The sequence below is a fragment of the Thermobia domestica genome, chromosome 4 (genome assembly GCF_964235325.1).
Source record: "Thermobia domestica chromosome 4, izTheDome1.hap1.1, whole genome shotgun sequence".
Classification (NCBI taxonomy): domain Eukaryota; kingdom Metazoa; phylum Arthropoda; class Insecta; order Zygentoma; family Lepismatidae; genus Thermobia; species Thermobia domestica.
The window spans coordinates 81,438,752-81,454,640 of record NC_137457.1 but is presented as its reverse complement, the minus strand read 5'-3'; positions in this window follow the sequence as shown (position 1 = coordinate 81,454,640).

The window sequence follows — 15,889 nt, the reverse complement described above, 5'->3', positions numbered from 1 at the left end:
TTACATTGCGTTATTTCTCTCCTATATGAGCTTTTTCGTCCGGGTTTTTTGTTTTTCAAGTACAGAGACATTGTACAGCGGGGGACACTTCTAAATGGTACACCTTAGCCGTAAATCTCCATATGGCTGTACCATTTAGAAGTGTCCCCCGCTGTACAACACATTACGTATGGTTCCAGACCCTCTTGCGTCCAAACATAGGAGGTGATGACGTCATAATCTTAAAATGTATTTACCCTTTTTATGCCTATGTTCATTATTTTTGGGCGGGCTGATTTTTGAACGTAGAAGATTGAAATTTTGCACAAACATTCAGTCCACCGAGTAGTATTTACCAAATTTTTTATTCCGATGCCAGTGTTAAAATAGGGGGGAACCAGAGGGGCAAAGGGTTAAGAAAGGGATATTTTTACCCGAAAAATCCCGTTTTTCATCACTTTCCCGCCTCACATACATGACGAAGACACGTGAGTCATACCGTCTGAAAGGAAGTTCCATTCTGAAGAGAATGACGGTCGAATTCTAGGTAATTAGGGCCGTCTCAGTGAATTTTTATCCAAATATACTTCTGTATAGAGTAAAAGTAGGGCATGGTCGGGATTTTTTTCTGGCGGGTCTATTTTTTCACGTAGAAGATTGACATTTTGCACAAACATTCAGTACACCAAGTAGTATTTACCAGAATTTTTTTTCCGATTTCTGCGAAAAAATAGGGGGGTCCAGAAAGGCAAAAGTTGAAAGAGATTTTTAGTCCTAAAAAATCCTTTGGTCAGGATTTTCCCACCTTACATAGACGATAGAAACACGTGAATCATACCGTCTGAAAGGCAGTTCTATTCCGAAGAGAATGACGAGCGAAACATGACCTTAGGGTAATTAGGGATGTCTCAGGATTTTTTCCCTGAGATCATGGTGTTTTGCGGTAGTTTTGGGCATGGTGGGAATTCCTGATAAAATTTCTCCCGTCCTCACTATTCAAGATAGAAACTTGAAATTTGGTACACACACTTAGTTTGCGAAGTACTATTTATCAGATTTAGGGAGGTCTCACGTACACACAAGGGTGGGCCAAGGGGGCCCAAATTTGGACAAAAAAATCCCCTCAAAATTTTCCTTTCGACATCAATTTTCCCTCTTCTGGTATAAGGTATGGGCATGGAAGTGATACCATTTGAAAGCCAGCTCTATTCGGAAGAGAACGAGGTGTGAACCATGATCCTAGGATAAATAGTGACGATGCAGTAGCTGCTTGACTCAAAGTCTCAAAAATAGCCCAAAAGCCTAGATACTTTAACGGATACATATATATATATATATATATATATATATATATATATATATATATATATATATATATATATATATTTATATATATATATTGTTATGTGCTTTCTGAGATTGTCGATATATTTGTATACACTTTCTTTCGTGAAATCGTATTTGAGATCACTCCTCCACTCTCCACCCAGTATTTCAAAGTTGGTTCTGAGTCCAACTCCATTTAAGCCTCAGTAACGAAACGTCTTCGGCTTTACTGGTTCGAAGATGTTGAGAAAGTGCACTAAAAGTCTCAATAGTGGAAGGGAGACTCGTATTTCAGAGGTAGAGCTTGTACTGGAAATCGAAACCCAGGTTACATATGAAGACTGTGAACTTAATCCAGATAGGGAGGGATAGCATGACTAAATTAAAGAGACCATTTCCATCGTTACGTTTTATTTATAAGAATAGAGAAAAAAATAAAAATGAAAATACAAAGAATCTTACAAAGAATCTCCTCGGTTACTTGAAATTACAACTTTAGATTATTACTACATAACATGTATGGGCACAACCCCTTTATTACCAAACGGGTGCTAGAAGGTTATTATGCTAAGCAGCGATTTATTGAAAATAGTAAGTTTGATGATTCGTAGTTGCAACTTGCATTGGCCCAAAGGGGAAGTGTTAATTTTCGAAGTGGAAACTTGGTTTCATTGTCGCATTAAACTTTATGTTAATCCCTAACAAATCTCAAGGTGCTCATCCCGAATCGAGGGGGGGACTTAGAAAAATAATCACATACCTGTTTTTACAACGAGCGTCCGGGACGACGATCCAAGAACACTAGACAAAGTCCGGAAACGATCAACCCGAGTTTGGAGAAGCTTCTTCACGCGCATGCTCAATAGGGGAAACGACTTTTAGTTGTTTGTATGATTTTTCCCCATCACGCCGGGGCTGAAGTATCTATTTTACATTTACTAATACATTTTTATTTCATGCATAGCTCCAAATACATAATGTGTTTATGTACTTGTCGCTTGCGTGGTGTTAACTAAATTTACATCCGCGGCCCGGCACTGTGATTTAGGTAAATCAAAACCAGGGTCATACCACTATTACATGCGTGTGGGTTGGTGTCAATAAGGCATCAGATTGCTAATACAATCAAAGCCTCACCTGACTCCGTTCTCCCTTTCTCTCTTTTCTTTGCAACACACACAGTTAGAAAAGCGCGGGCGTCTCGCCCCATAATTTGAGTCCGGGTTAGGACTTCGAGGCTTAACTGTGTAACAGTTATCCGCCGACCTCAGAAAAAAAAATAAAAAAATATCGAAAGTTATCTTCCTAATAACTATATCCAAATACAGAAACGGTTGTCCAAGGCAAGTTGCTGGGATTTAAAGGGTTAATATAGAACGGTCCTTACTTAATGCGCTAAGGAACCAAAAGAAAAGAATTACCAAGAATCTGGAGATATGAACGAATGAATTTTGAGAGAGCGGAATTGTAAGATCTGATGTCTTTTGACTATACTACGTTTGAATGCTACAATAGTTTCATTAACAAAATAGTAGATTAAAGAACCATGTCTAATATCACTTTCAGTAGAAAAGGTACATAGTATATACGAAGCTTTATGATTTGAACCTTGTAGAATGAAACCATAAAATCATGGTACCCTTCTAGCTTATAATTACTAAGAGACTTCGTGTGAACTCAAAATAGTAGATTTTTTATGCATAAATTTAAACCAATTACGAGTGCAAATTTCAGTATCATAAAGAAAATCACAAATTTGTGAGTTTACTGATTTGCTAAGTACAATTACATTTACTGGCAATTGATGAGTAAGGAATAGTACATAATTGAATTGCAGATACGGGTAACCAATGTTCTTTGTGCAGGTAGTCACACGTGTTAAATGTGATTGCCTCAGGCTAACAACATGATTCAGCGAAGAAATAAAGAAGGTCAAAATTAAGTACACTCAAAAAAAATAGCGTGAAGCGCTTTAAAGTTTGACTGAAATGAACAACAAAATTACAAGAGCAGTTTTCCTCATTTATAGTATAACCAAATGGGAAACACACAATGATATAGGATAGTACACTCGATCGTGTTTGCCTTATTTCTTAAAACCTTGCGGGGTTGTGCCTTACAATTTGTGAACAAAGTTCATTATGTTGTTTCAACATACCATTTATAATTAACAAAGCATAGGCGATACTCTACTTTCCTATAAAACAAGAATCAAGTGAATGTTGAATATTTATGGCATATAAGGAATAATATAACTTGAAAAGTATTTGAGTACAATGTTACATATTCTGTAATATATTTCTTGTAATACAGAAGCGATTGCATACTAAATGCTTAAATCGTGTATGTAATATAACTTGGATCTGGTTTTGTATATTGAATAATGAGCAACTAACGATTAATAAACAATGCCTAATAAATTTTTCAAGTGCGTCTATAAACATTTGATATTAAAACTAATCCTAATTTTGTCGAAGAATATAACTAACATTATTAGCCATTACTATCTACATTGGTTGCCATAAGTGTAATATATTACAATCTTACTGCATAACTCTGTACTTTATTAAATTCTACTCATTTTGGTTTTTGATTTGGTTTTTCTCATCCTGTGTGGTATGCATCACGCCAGACCCATTGACATTTACGTATACTGGCAATATACAGACATTACAAACTGATTAACGCACTTTAGCGAACCTAGGGATTAAATACAAACAATTATGGATTTCCTTTCTATGAGAGGTTCTGTCAGCAAGAGGGAGACTGAACAGTTCAAGAACTGACACTATGGTTAGTGTGTTAGTTTATGCCCTAATGGCCTACGGTAATAACGGATACAAATTATAATATTCAGGGATGCAGTTACATTTACCATACTAGAGTACATGTTTTGAAGGGGACTGTACAAGGAAACGCTATACCGTTTTTTCTTTCGTCATTAGTGGGGATGGTTGGGGGTCTATAGGTTAGTATTGTTAGTATTGATACTCTTATTCTTATTAGTAGTAGAAGTAGTATTGGTATTAGCATTTGTAGTTTATATATTTCTTTATACAAAACAAAAGCGAAAGGGATTTCTTTGTAGTGAAAAGGAGTCTACGACGTAAAGTTACATCATGTTCCATCATGTTGGTGGCTCTTGTTGCTTTATAGATTACATTTTAAAGACAAAAGTTAACCACAACAAAAGCTATGGTTGAGCTAGAGAATTTAAAAAAAAACACCGGAAGTATGTTCCGTTCTTTCTTTTAATTCAACTAACCTTGACTGATAACAACCATATATTTCCGTCTGTGGTGAACTTTCCTGTTTGAAATCTTAAACACATATTGTAAGTGATTTAGTTATTCGGAGACTAATTCTACATAGATACTAAATACATGGAGATATGTATATATCCTGTTGTTGAGCAAAAGTTGAATGTAGATATGATTAATTTCAATAAAATGGATAATTCAATAAATTACTTCCTTGTTCTTTCTCTCTTTGTTTTTTACAAAAGATAAATATACAGCGGTTACAAAATTTACGGTCTTTAACGTAGTGGAATGAGAATGTGGAGACACGATTACCATGCTCACATATAGGCTTCTTCAATTGCCTGAAACGAACTTGTGCTTTCACTTGACCAAATAATAGGAATGTGAATTACATATCATGCAAAAAAATTGCAATGGTTTTGGTACATTATTATTGTGGTTATAACATTGAAATTGAGTTATTTCGAGTAGAGTTTTAAAGTCTCTTGAAGTTTGCTGTTTGATTATTACAATCTTCTTATGATTTATCACAACTCCGATTGGAAAGAGTTTGTATTTCTTTTGCTTTGAGGATCACTTGTCCAAATTATGTGTTTGTACTGGTACGAGAAGAGTTTTTCACCTGTAAGCAATGAACTGACGTAGGTAAATGGGAGTTTGTCTGTAGATAAAAGAGATTTCCTTATCACTGCAGAAGTTTATAAATTTTGTGGCACAAAGAAAGTTCTGTATCCGGATGGAGATTCAGATTTTAGATAACTGTTGTCCACTAACAAAAAGTGAAGGATCGAACAATAAAAATAATCGATTTTCATATTGTCCCACTGGATCAGCCCTGGATGGGGCCGACAGGCTGCGATTTTGATCCTTGGGTATCTCTAGATACTAGGACTGTGGGGGGCCTTACGCTAAGCATCACATTGGGAAGGCAATGGATAGAGATCTGCAATCAAAGAGACTATTAGATTACATTATCATTAATGCTTTACATGATAACTTTGGCTTGTGCGGAGTACTTGTTTATATAGGATGGTCCACTGTATCCTTCTCGTAATTGTTAATTATTTTTTGTTTTTTAAACTGGGGCTGACCACACACCAGTTTAGGAAAGGTATAGTGATCGATGGAACCTGCGAAGGTTACTAATATTGAAGCTATCTGAAAGTGAAAATCGAATAAGGAAATGTTTTTACCCAGACGTCCGTAGTGTGCTGTCCACACATCGTCAGAGTCTAGGCATAGATACCTGTTTAAATAATGTATGTGATTGTGTTATTATCACAATGAATTTAAGAATCAATTTTTGATACCATGAGCAAATTAAACCGGAAGCCTGGAAATAAGTGTATGTGCGTTGACCACACATTATTATTAGGATGCCTCTTGTGTTTGAGCTGTGATGTTGCGAAGATAAAGATAACATCCTGGTAGAACAAGTTCTTTACAAGATGATTGATTTACCTAACTTGGTTTGTTTCTTCGTAAGTGGAATAATAATGATGGAGGAAAGTGGATTATCAAATATATTTTTTATTTATTACAGTGATTAATGGGTGATGAGTCATATGGTGAGTAAATCCAAGGTACTTTACAAGATTGGCAATACCTTGTTTGTTATGAAAACGTCGGGACGTAATTGCCTTATTAACATACATTTGCCGTATATTTTGTTTTCAGATGTAGTCAGGTTGAGGAATAGAGTGTTAAGAGGAAGTTTGAATTGAGTCAGCGTGGCGGAAGTTAGTTAATTATACAGCTTGGTATAATGATATGTGGTTTGTAAATTATCAGCTCAGCTGACGAATTATCGGGAGTGAGGGGAATAAGGGGTTCTTGCAACGCAACTGAGAGAAAGTATCTAGTATACTGTTACAGACGCCGGCTTGAGACCAGGGACATCTTAACATTGTCAGATAAGTATATTTGCATTTATTTCTAAATTAGAGGATAAAAGTGATCAGTCGTTTGGATTGCTATGCATGAGTACAAAAAGTGTGTTGTATACGGTATTTTTATACCTTGAAATGTTAACATTATCTAAATTTTTCTTTAAATTTTAATTCTATCAGAGATAAAACTTAACGAGATGATGCAATGGTTTTAAGTAACTTCGTGAACATTATCTAAATTTTTCTTTAAATTTTAATTCTATCAGAGATAAAACTTAACGAGTTGATGCAATGCTTTTAAGTAACTTCGTGAACCATAGGACTATTAAGCAGACCTTAGATTCAACAAGATTTAATTAATTTTCTTTATACCTTTGCAAGTATGCCAGTTAGGAGAATTAGTTCCAAAGTATCTTCAAAATTTATGTCAATTAATTGAACTAAGAATTTAAAACACCTCAAGAAAACTGATATAAATTTGAAACATGTAATATTTCATAATTGATATTCATTTCTAGGTTGATTCCGTATTACAACTTGTGTACGTATAGTGTTCAAGATAAGACCTATCCCACAATAAAGCATAACAAACATTTGAAAAATTCTCAGTTAACGTGCATATTTTTCACAATTGTATGCCGATTTCCTCTTTTTAATATGTTATCTCGGTTACTATTAATTTCTTGGATTAATATTATAGGATGTTTTTTTGTTGTGGTTGTTGAGCTTTGGTGCAACGTTGTATAGTTAATTATTGACAAATTAGGCCCTCAGAAAAGGAGGCAGTCTTATCTTGTGCACATTATGATTTGTTCATTTTGTCTGCATACTTTTGTAAGTAGGTTAGTAAGAGTAACAAAGGAAAAAATGTCAAATTTCTTTTTAGAAGTAAATTGATAATCAAATGATTAAAAATTAATGACTTTTTAACAAAACATAAAAAGGAAAATGAATACTCAGTTATCTCCAATGCGCTGGTTCATTCACTTCTCTCACCTGGGCAGGCGTCTGCTGTTAGGCTTCTGAAACGAAAGTTCTGGAACGAAAAATTCTCACACACAAAATAGTATTATAAATTGAACCCGGGGACACGAATGTATTCGTAGTGTCCCGACTACTTTTTAGTCGAAATTTAAAGAACTTGTTAGTTAAAAATTAACTGGATTTAATTTGTAGTTTACATTTATCTGATTTTTACACTATGCTAATTATTAAGTATAATAACAAATGAGTTTAAATAAGATCTTAACTTTGTGGTTCATATTTTCCAGCTTGATGGAGTATTTTTATCATCTTTGCTCGAAGAACGCAAAGGAAAGAAAAAAGGAGGACTTATGTTTCCAAAGACAATGCGGGGGAGGTCTCCCGTTACTCCTAATCAACTCCTTAAGAACTTCTTGACGGAGAATAAGAAAGGAAAGGGGTAAGTATTATTTCCCTGAGTTTTTAGTGTATTATCCTAGAAGTATACGTTTTCAATTACTTCACTTCAAGTTACCAATTCGTTTAGCTATTGTGTATTGACATGGTTCAGTGCTGAACTCTAGTGTGCAGCGAAGTCGAAGTTCGTATCCTGGGAGTATCCCATACCGATTGCTATTAGCACTGAATTAAGTGAAAGCCACAACGAAAGATAGTGTCCGAAGTTGCAGTTTAACAGTGATTATAAGAAGTGCGTTTTGCGTTACCTGTGAAGTTAGTAAGCGGTTCCCTAAGGAAAAACAAAAACGATGTTTACTATAGATTTGAGCGGGTCACGCATACAGATAGTGCGTGAGTCGGGTTTCGATCTCAGACTTATCTGTTTCCTTTCAATGTTGGACACAATTGCGTAAATGTCAATAATCACCGGAAGTTGAGATCATTTTGACAATGATATTGATTTTGACAGGAACATTCCGGGTCTCGAACTCGGGACCCCTAGTTTAGATAGTGACGATATGTGGTAAACTAAGTTTCTATTGAAGGTATTTGATTCTAACCTACTTACACATAACCAATTCGATTATAAACTTGAGCTCGTGCGGAGCGATAATATAGATATAGGATAAAAAGCGTAATTCATCGGGGGATCGAACCAGAGGTCGTTAAGAACCAACTGCTCAACTGAGACTACGGTGTATCCCAACCGTGATGATTTATTGGGCAACATTATTATTATTATTCGTTTCGTTGTAATTTCATTCCCTTGTTTTTAATTGTTTTTATATTTTCTCGTTGTAAATGTTGGTGTGTTCTTCGATGTAGACGCTACGCGCAACCATCCTGAGTCCTTGTTAGCAGCTGGGTTCACTTCCGTAACCTGATAAGAGGTGATTTGCTTTAGTTTTAACGCTGAATGAGAGGCGGGTTTTTAGGAAATATCCGCGAACATTTTAAGAAATTTCATTAAACAAAATGATATTCGATTAACTTTTAAGTTTGAAAGAGTACTACTTTTGTTTGTTTGTTTTGACTTTTAACTTATTTCACTTGAATGTATATTTAACGTCAAGTTCTTATATTTATATCCTAAGGTTCGTATATCCCTCTCACGGATTTATCTGATATGGACTTACCATGTGTCAACGGTGCTGTGCGCTGTTGTGATGTGATGTTTCCCACCTATCAAGCAGGGCCGCTTATGGAGGGGGCCACCAAATTTGAAAGTCTCATGACGTATAGTTCTGAGTCTTTTGTTTGGTTTAATCAGAAGGTTTATTCTGACTAGAATTAAGTTAGTTTATACCAGATTTATTAAAATCAAGTTGACAGAGCTCGAGTATCCTTAATATGTGTCATGTACATTACGAAAGATTCTATTATTCGATTATTGATCCTAATTACGAAATGTTTTATTATTATTATTATTATTATTATTATTATTATTATTATTATTATTATTATTATTATTATAATTATTTTAATGTACAGGTGATAGCGTGATTTAATACCACTCTGCATTGTATTATCAGCGTTGTGAGCCTTTTTATCAAACCAAGCTAAGGTTTTAACTTGTATCAAGGCAGTTACACAGCGATGATTGAAAACCACGAGTATATGGTGTAGTGGTAAGACAACATCTGGGAAGTCACTATAGTCCACAATGATGTTATTTATGTAACCTTTTCTTTACATAACATGTCGATAGTAATAGAATCAAGTTAGTTACAACAAGTGAACTAGTAGCGGGTTCTAACCCATTACCCAATGCTGGGAGGACATAAAAAATGGGGTCCTCGATCTACAACCAATGTCCTTACGAAATACATATCGTAACCTTAACACTAAGTATACTAACATTAATGGTTTTACTAGCAATAGATCATCTAACATGTTTAATTATTTACCATCCTTAGTAACTATTTAACTAGACTGTTAGCAATGAGATCAAGAGGTCGTCATACATAAGTTCAGCTTGCCAAAATGAACAAAAGATAGTGATACAATATGATACTACCAATTAATTTGATAAATATCATTAATGCCCTTATAATTGAAAACATTATTCTAGAATGAGCATCACTGTTAATACTTGATCATAATTCAACATGAATATAACTAATCTTACTGACTAAAGGTAGCTAAGTGTAGTACACAGGTAGCTATTTACATTGTTTTTAAAAAATGAATGGCCGATACATATATAATTGTAAATGCATTATGTACAATATGCGCAATATGCTTGTAGATCGCCGTAGTTTGCCAATCTCTGGGCAATTTCACTTGTGTTCACCCAGATGGGTCGCAGGAAAATTGCACGCCCTATGGTGTCCACAGCAGCAGCAGAAAAGCATAAAAGAGATTAAGGCGTATTTCTTCCCTATTTTTTGTTTTTATTTTATTTTATTTTATTTTATTTTATTTTTTAAAAATTTAATCAATACTCTTCCCGCCCGAACTACGCGGGAAAAAATAAAATAAAAATAGTGATAATTGCTAATAAAAGCTCGAAAGAAAACAAACGGGGTAAGGCATGTGTGAAGGAGCCTATGTAAATGTCTGGTGGGGAGAATCAAGCTTCCTTTTTTTGTTTACACGGGTAGATAACCCGGGTCAATAGAAAGCGACACCTAAACGTTAACGCGCTGATCTTAAGTAGGAGTAAGTTTGTAGCTGAGCAACAAAAACAGCAAGATTGACTCTGTTTTATTTTCCAGGTTAATGCATTCCTAGACAAGAAGAGGGAGAGCGGCGAGTTTCTTGAGAGAAAGAAATAAAATAATCAGGTGTCGGCAACGTATGGATCCCTGCAATGTGAATGAGGAGTTTGCAGCTGCAACGACGTATATTTGAAGTCGGAGTTGAGTATACGCGGTAATACAAGGAGGTACACATGTACGTATAAATGTTCGGGATCACTAATAACAATTTCTCTTTTCAGGTATGTTAACTCTTCTTTTCCTTATATGTTCTCTGTGTTTGTCAGCATATTGGGAGTCTTATAGGAGAAGAGGAAGGGTAACTCAGTCGTGGCCGGCCACATTCACACAAAGAAAAAAACAAAATTCATCCCAATATGTTGGCAAAACATTCATTTAGGTATCAACACGACATAACTTTTCCTGTGACGCGTCTTGGTATGGTAAGTATGGTATTTTTGGTAGGGCCCTGATTCTACAAAAAAGGACGTGTTTGATCCTCAAATCGGTTTTAGCGCCGCCGACTAAGATGAGTGCCTATTACCCATGGCATACTAATGCCTTTTACAGCATCGAGGGGAGGGGGAATGGATCCCAGGAAGTAACTTTTTTTTGTTTCTGATTCTTGAAGAGTATACTATACAGTTTTTTTTACACAATTTCACAATGTATACCTTTAGGCTCTATCTATAGCTATGTATGTGTTTCGTTATGCCAGAGGTCATGTTGACTACGTGTACTCCACCTTTTAGGGGTCTATGCGATATATGAGAAATTCGACACACTCACTAAATAATATACTCCAAGTTTTCCCTTTTTTTTCATAAGTCCGTCTAAATTGATGAGACTAGGCCTTATAGTCAACCTATACGTTACACTAAACATTCCTTGTCCTCACTATCGCTAGAAACTTCCAGCACCCGTGAGTTGTCTCGGGGGAAATACTTCTTTAACCTTTCAATGGTTACAATCTGAGTGTGGTTAGGGTTTGCTACTAATTCAATTTTACAGGCACTTTTGGGAGAAATACTCCTTAGGTAAAACGGTCCCATAAACTTTGTTGTCAATTTAGGAGAAATATCCTTCTTTGGCAGGTAGTCTCTACACAATACTAAGTCACCAACTTTTAGCTTAAATAGATTGTCTAGTGCGATCAACTCGTAATATTGTCTGCTGCTGTACATGCGTCATAGCCTGCTGAGCTAGCTTACGGATTAACTTTAGTTGTTTCTGATGTTCCTGTATTTTCGTAAATTGATACTGGGTGTCCAACAGAGTGGGGAATCTTGCCTTTTGACCGAAGACAATCTCGTATGGAGAGTATTTTCTAATATGGGAGATTGATATATTGTAACAATATGCACACAATCGGACATATTCCGCCCACTTAGTAGGCTGCTTTGCCGTGTACTTGGTTAGAAAATTTGCAATGACAGAGTTAAATTGCTCACATAGCCCGTTTGTTGATGGTTTGAATGCTGCAGTTCGAACGTGTTTAATGTCGAATAAGTCATTTAGTTCGGCCATTATTGCTGATAAGAAGTTAGTTCCCCTATCCGTTAATCCCTCTTTTGGGGGGGGGGGTAAAATGCGTGATTAACTAGTCCAGGATGACTCTAGCCACTGTAGGAGCTTTCATGTTTCCAAGCGGTAATAATATGGCGAATTGGCTAAGGTATTCTATCATAACCAGGATGTAACTGTAGCCTGCACTACAATGTAGCGGGCCAAAAATATCCAAACTCCAACGGGAGAATAGTTCCTCTTTTACAGGTAAGGGGTGAAGAAAACCTTGTTTCTTTTCTCGAGGGATGTTAACCCTTTGACATTCGTCACAAGAGCCAACATAGTCCTTAACTATTTTCCCCATGTTAGGAAAGTAGTAACGTTCGTTCTCTTTAGAGTATGTGCAAGAAAATCCCGTGTGGCCTCCACACAGCGGAAACGAGTGGGCCTCTTGTAAGATGTCAGGGATAGCCTTTTCGGGTATCACTAGTTTCTTATCTTTGTTCATGACTCGATATAGAAAATCGTCAACTACCACATAGGGTTTTAGAGCACGATCAGTAGGGTTATCCTTCTTCTTTTGTATTAGTTTTCTAATTTTATCGTCCTCTTTTTGCATTGTTCTTATATCTAGTTTGGGACATAACAATAAATTGCACACTTGACAAAAAATCTGCGGTCACGATATTACGACCTTTGACATGTTCAATCGTAAATTGATAAGGTTGTAAACGGATATCCCAACGCATAAGACGAGAATTTAGAATCTTATGATTTCTTAAATAGCAGATGCCGCAGGCATCAGTCCGAACAATAAAGGGACGATCTGCCAATAGAAAGTGGAAATGCAAAATTGTCTTAGTAACACCTAGAGCTTCAAGCTCAACCGTGGAGTAGTTGAGCTCCGCTGGAGACAAAGATTCCGAAAAATAGGCTATGAGGTGTTCTTTGTTATCATCTTTAATTTGTACGACATATTCATCTATTCCGTCTCGACAGGCATCCGACTATGGCGTCCTGGTTCGGATCAAAGTGTCCGAGGACTGGAGCAGATATGAGACAAGATTTCAAAGTATCCCATGCTTGTTTCTCGGTTTCTCCAAATTCGAATTTGGCGTTCTTTTTAGTCAATGAAATGAGTGGTCTTGCAATAGTAAAAAACCCTTGGACAAAAGCTCCGTAAAATGAACAAAGTCCAATAAAACTACGTATTTCTTTGACTGTAGTGGGGTATGGTACCTTTGATATAGCTTCAGTTTTGGCGCGATCTACACAAGTTCCTCGTCTACTGACGATGTGACCAAGCACCGAAGCTTCTTCGTAACCAAAGTAACATTTCTTAGCGTTGAGTTTTAGGTTCACCTCCCGGAGTCGAGATAGAATTATTCTCGTTCTCTCTATTAGAGCTGGAAAGGAAGGACCGGGGCAAATGAAATCGTCTAAATAACAGATTACATAATTCCATATGATGTCACCAAAGATAACATTCATCATGTTTTGGAAAAGGGCAGGGGCCGTGGTTAGGCCGAATGGTAATCTCAAAAATTCGAATTTTCCCCGGCTGCAGATGAATGCAGTCTTCTCTATATCGCACGGACGGATGAGTAACTGATGGTATCCATTTTGCATGTCCAAGGTATTTATGAATTTGGTCCCATTTAAGAAAGCTAGTACGTCATCTATGTGTGGCACTGGCACAAAATTTGGCCTTAATATCTTATTAATTTCTCAAAAGTCGATACATATGCGTGGAGAGTCATCTTTTTTAGGTACTATCACAATTGGTGCCGAATATGGGCTCTTACTTTCCCGGATATTATATTGGTGTCTAACATTTTCTGGATCTCTTCTGCGACTATCTCTCTCTGTTTTGATGTTTCTCTATATGGAGGGTGAGAAACAGGAATATCTTTGATGACCTCTAAGGGGCACATAAACTTATCAGTAGCCGCAGTAATACGAGACTTGTCGCAGGCTACAACATCCCTAAATTCCATCAATAAGTCCAGTAACTGGTTTCTTTCTTCTGGGTTTAAATTTGGACCAATATTTAGTACTTGAGCTAATTCTTCCTTTGTTTGGGAGACTTTTTGGGGTTGTCCAGAGACTTCCACGTCGTCTGTTTCATCTTTGTTAGTAAGGTGTACGATCTGATTAACGGCCTGCACGTCATTGTCTGTCTCGTCATTTAAAGACTCAACCTGGGGAACAAGTTTCCCTAAATAAAGGTTTTCAGACAAAGATCTAGGTCGATCCGAACTATTAAAAAGAGTCAGAGTAATATTTCTATTTTCAGTAAAAACTGGTCCCCTGGGGATCATACAGGAGTGCCAATACCTAATTCCTTTGGACGGTATGAATTCCCTAATATGCACGTTCCCGGTTGGTGCCGTGATTTCTATGTCATACGAAGCCTTGGACGGCACGCGAACATTTGCTGGAAGGTGCACTTTATAGGTAGTATCCGGATAGATATAAAAAATTTCGTCGCTCAACCCCAAGGGGTTTGGCACGACCTCTTTCTTAATAGGATCCTGAGCAAAACTCTCTAGGTCAGAGACGGTTGCTGGATCATTTACACCTCCTTGCGTTGTCAAAGGTTTTTCTAATGTTTCTAACTGTCCTCTATTTGACTTGTCCTCTACAGGCTCATAAGGCGCCTGTGAGCCCAGGGGTGGCTTTACAGAGTGTTGGTTCTTTTTGCTATATCTTGTCGCATAAAACGCTTTCTTTTTCTTTCTAGGAATAATCTCTGTACTCGAACTTTCTGTAGAACTAGCTACCAAAGTTCCAAAAGGGCCTGGTTGAGGGTCAGGGCTGCACAGATTTTTTTCCTCTTTTTCTAAGTCAGGCGAATTGGTAGGTTCCAGCTCAGGAGTACGGGAAGATACCTTGCTTTTCTTAAATCGTTTACGTCTTGCCTATTCACGCCTATTAACTTTTCCATTCGTTCAATTCGTAGGCTCCGAGGGAAATTTTGTAGTTTCCCTGGAACACACGAATACTCGAGATGTAATTTCTTTAGCAGGGAGTTTTTGTCTTTTATCAGCTACACCAGCAACGGGATTTATGGGATTTCCGGTGACCAATTTTGGAGACGGATCCTTACTCTTGAGTGAGAGGTTCCGTTTCCTATAAGTTTGGTTGTTTCTATGAGGGCGATTAGAGAAGGCCGTTTGTGTAGCATTATTGTTCTGTGTTGATTGGGAATCGTTAAACGATCCTTTTCCTACTGATGGTGGGTATCGTTTAACATGTGTTAAATCTAAGGTATGAATCACACCTTGACGATGCCCATTTTTACCTTTTGGTATTGTGAACCATAGGTCTTCAACATGATTCCCGTCTTTATCTGCTAGCTCCAAGTATTTGGAATGAATTCTTGTGACATACTTGTGCCAAAAATCTATCCCTAAAATAACATCATAGGCGCAAAACTGTGGGTCAACTATAGCTACGTCTAGAAACCTTCGTTTGGTTATTTTCAAGTGATCCTTGAAACAACGCGCTATTCTCACCACAGGAATGTAATCTGTGGGCTGGGCACCTACGCCGCGAAGCTTTACATAACCCTTCAATCTCTCAGTGGAAATCTTGGGGGTAAGAGGGTTTTCGAAGCCAGCGAAATTTCCAACCCTGTGTCAACAAGGGCTTGCGCCCAGCGGTCTCCTATTTTTATCTTGACTGTACAGAGGTGCGCCCGCCCATGGCCAAAGCCATAGGTATTTTGGTGAGTGTTCCTATACATTTTGTAACCCGGTTCGGGATACTACTTCCTCTGAGTAACAAGAACTAACCTGTACAA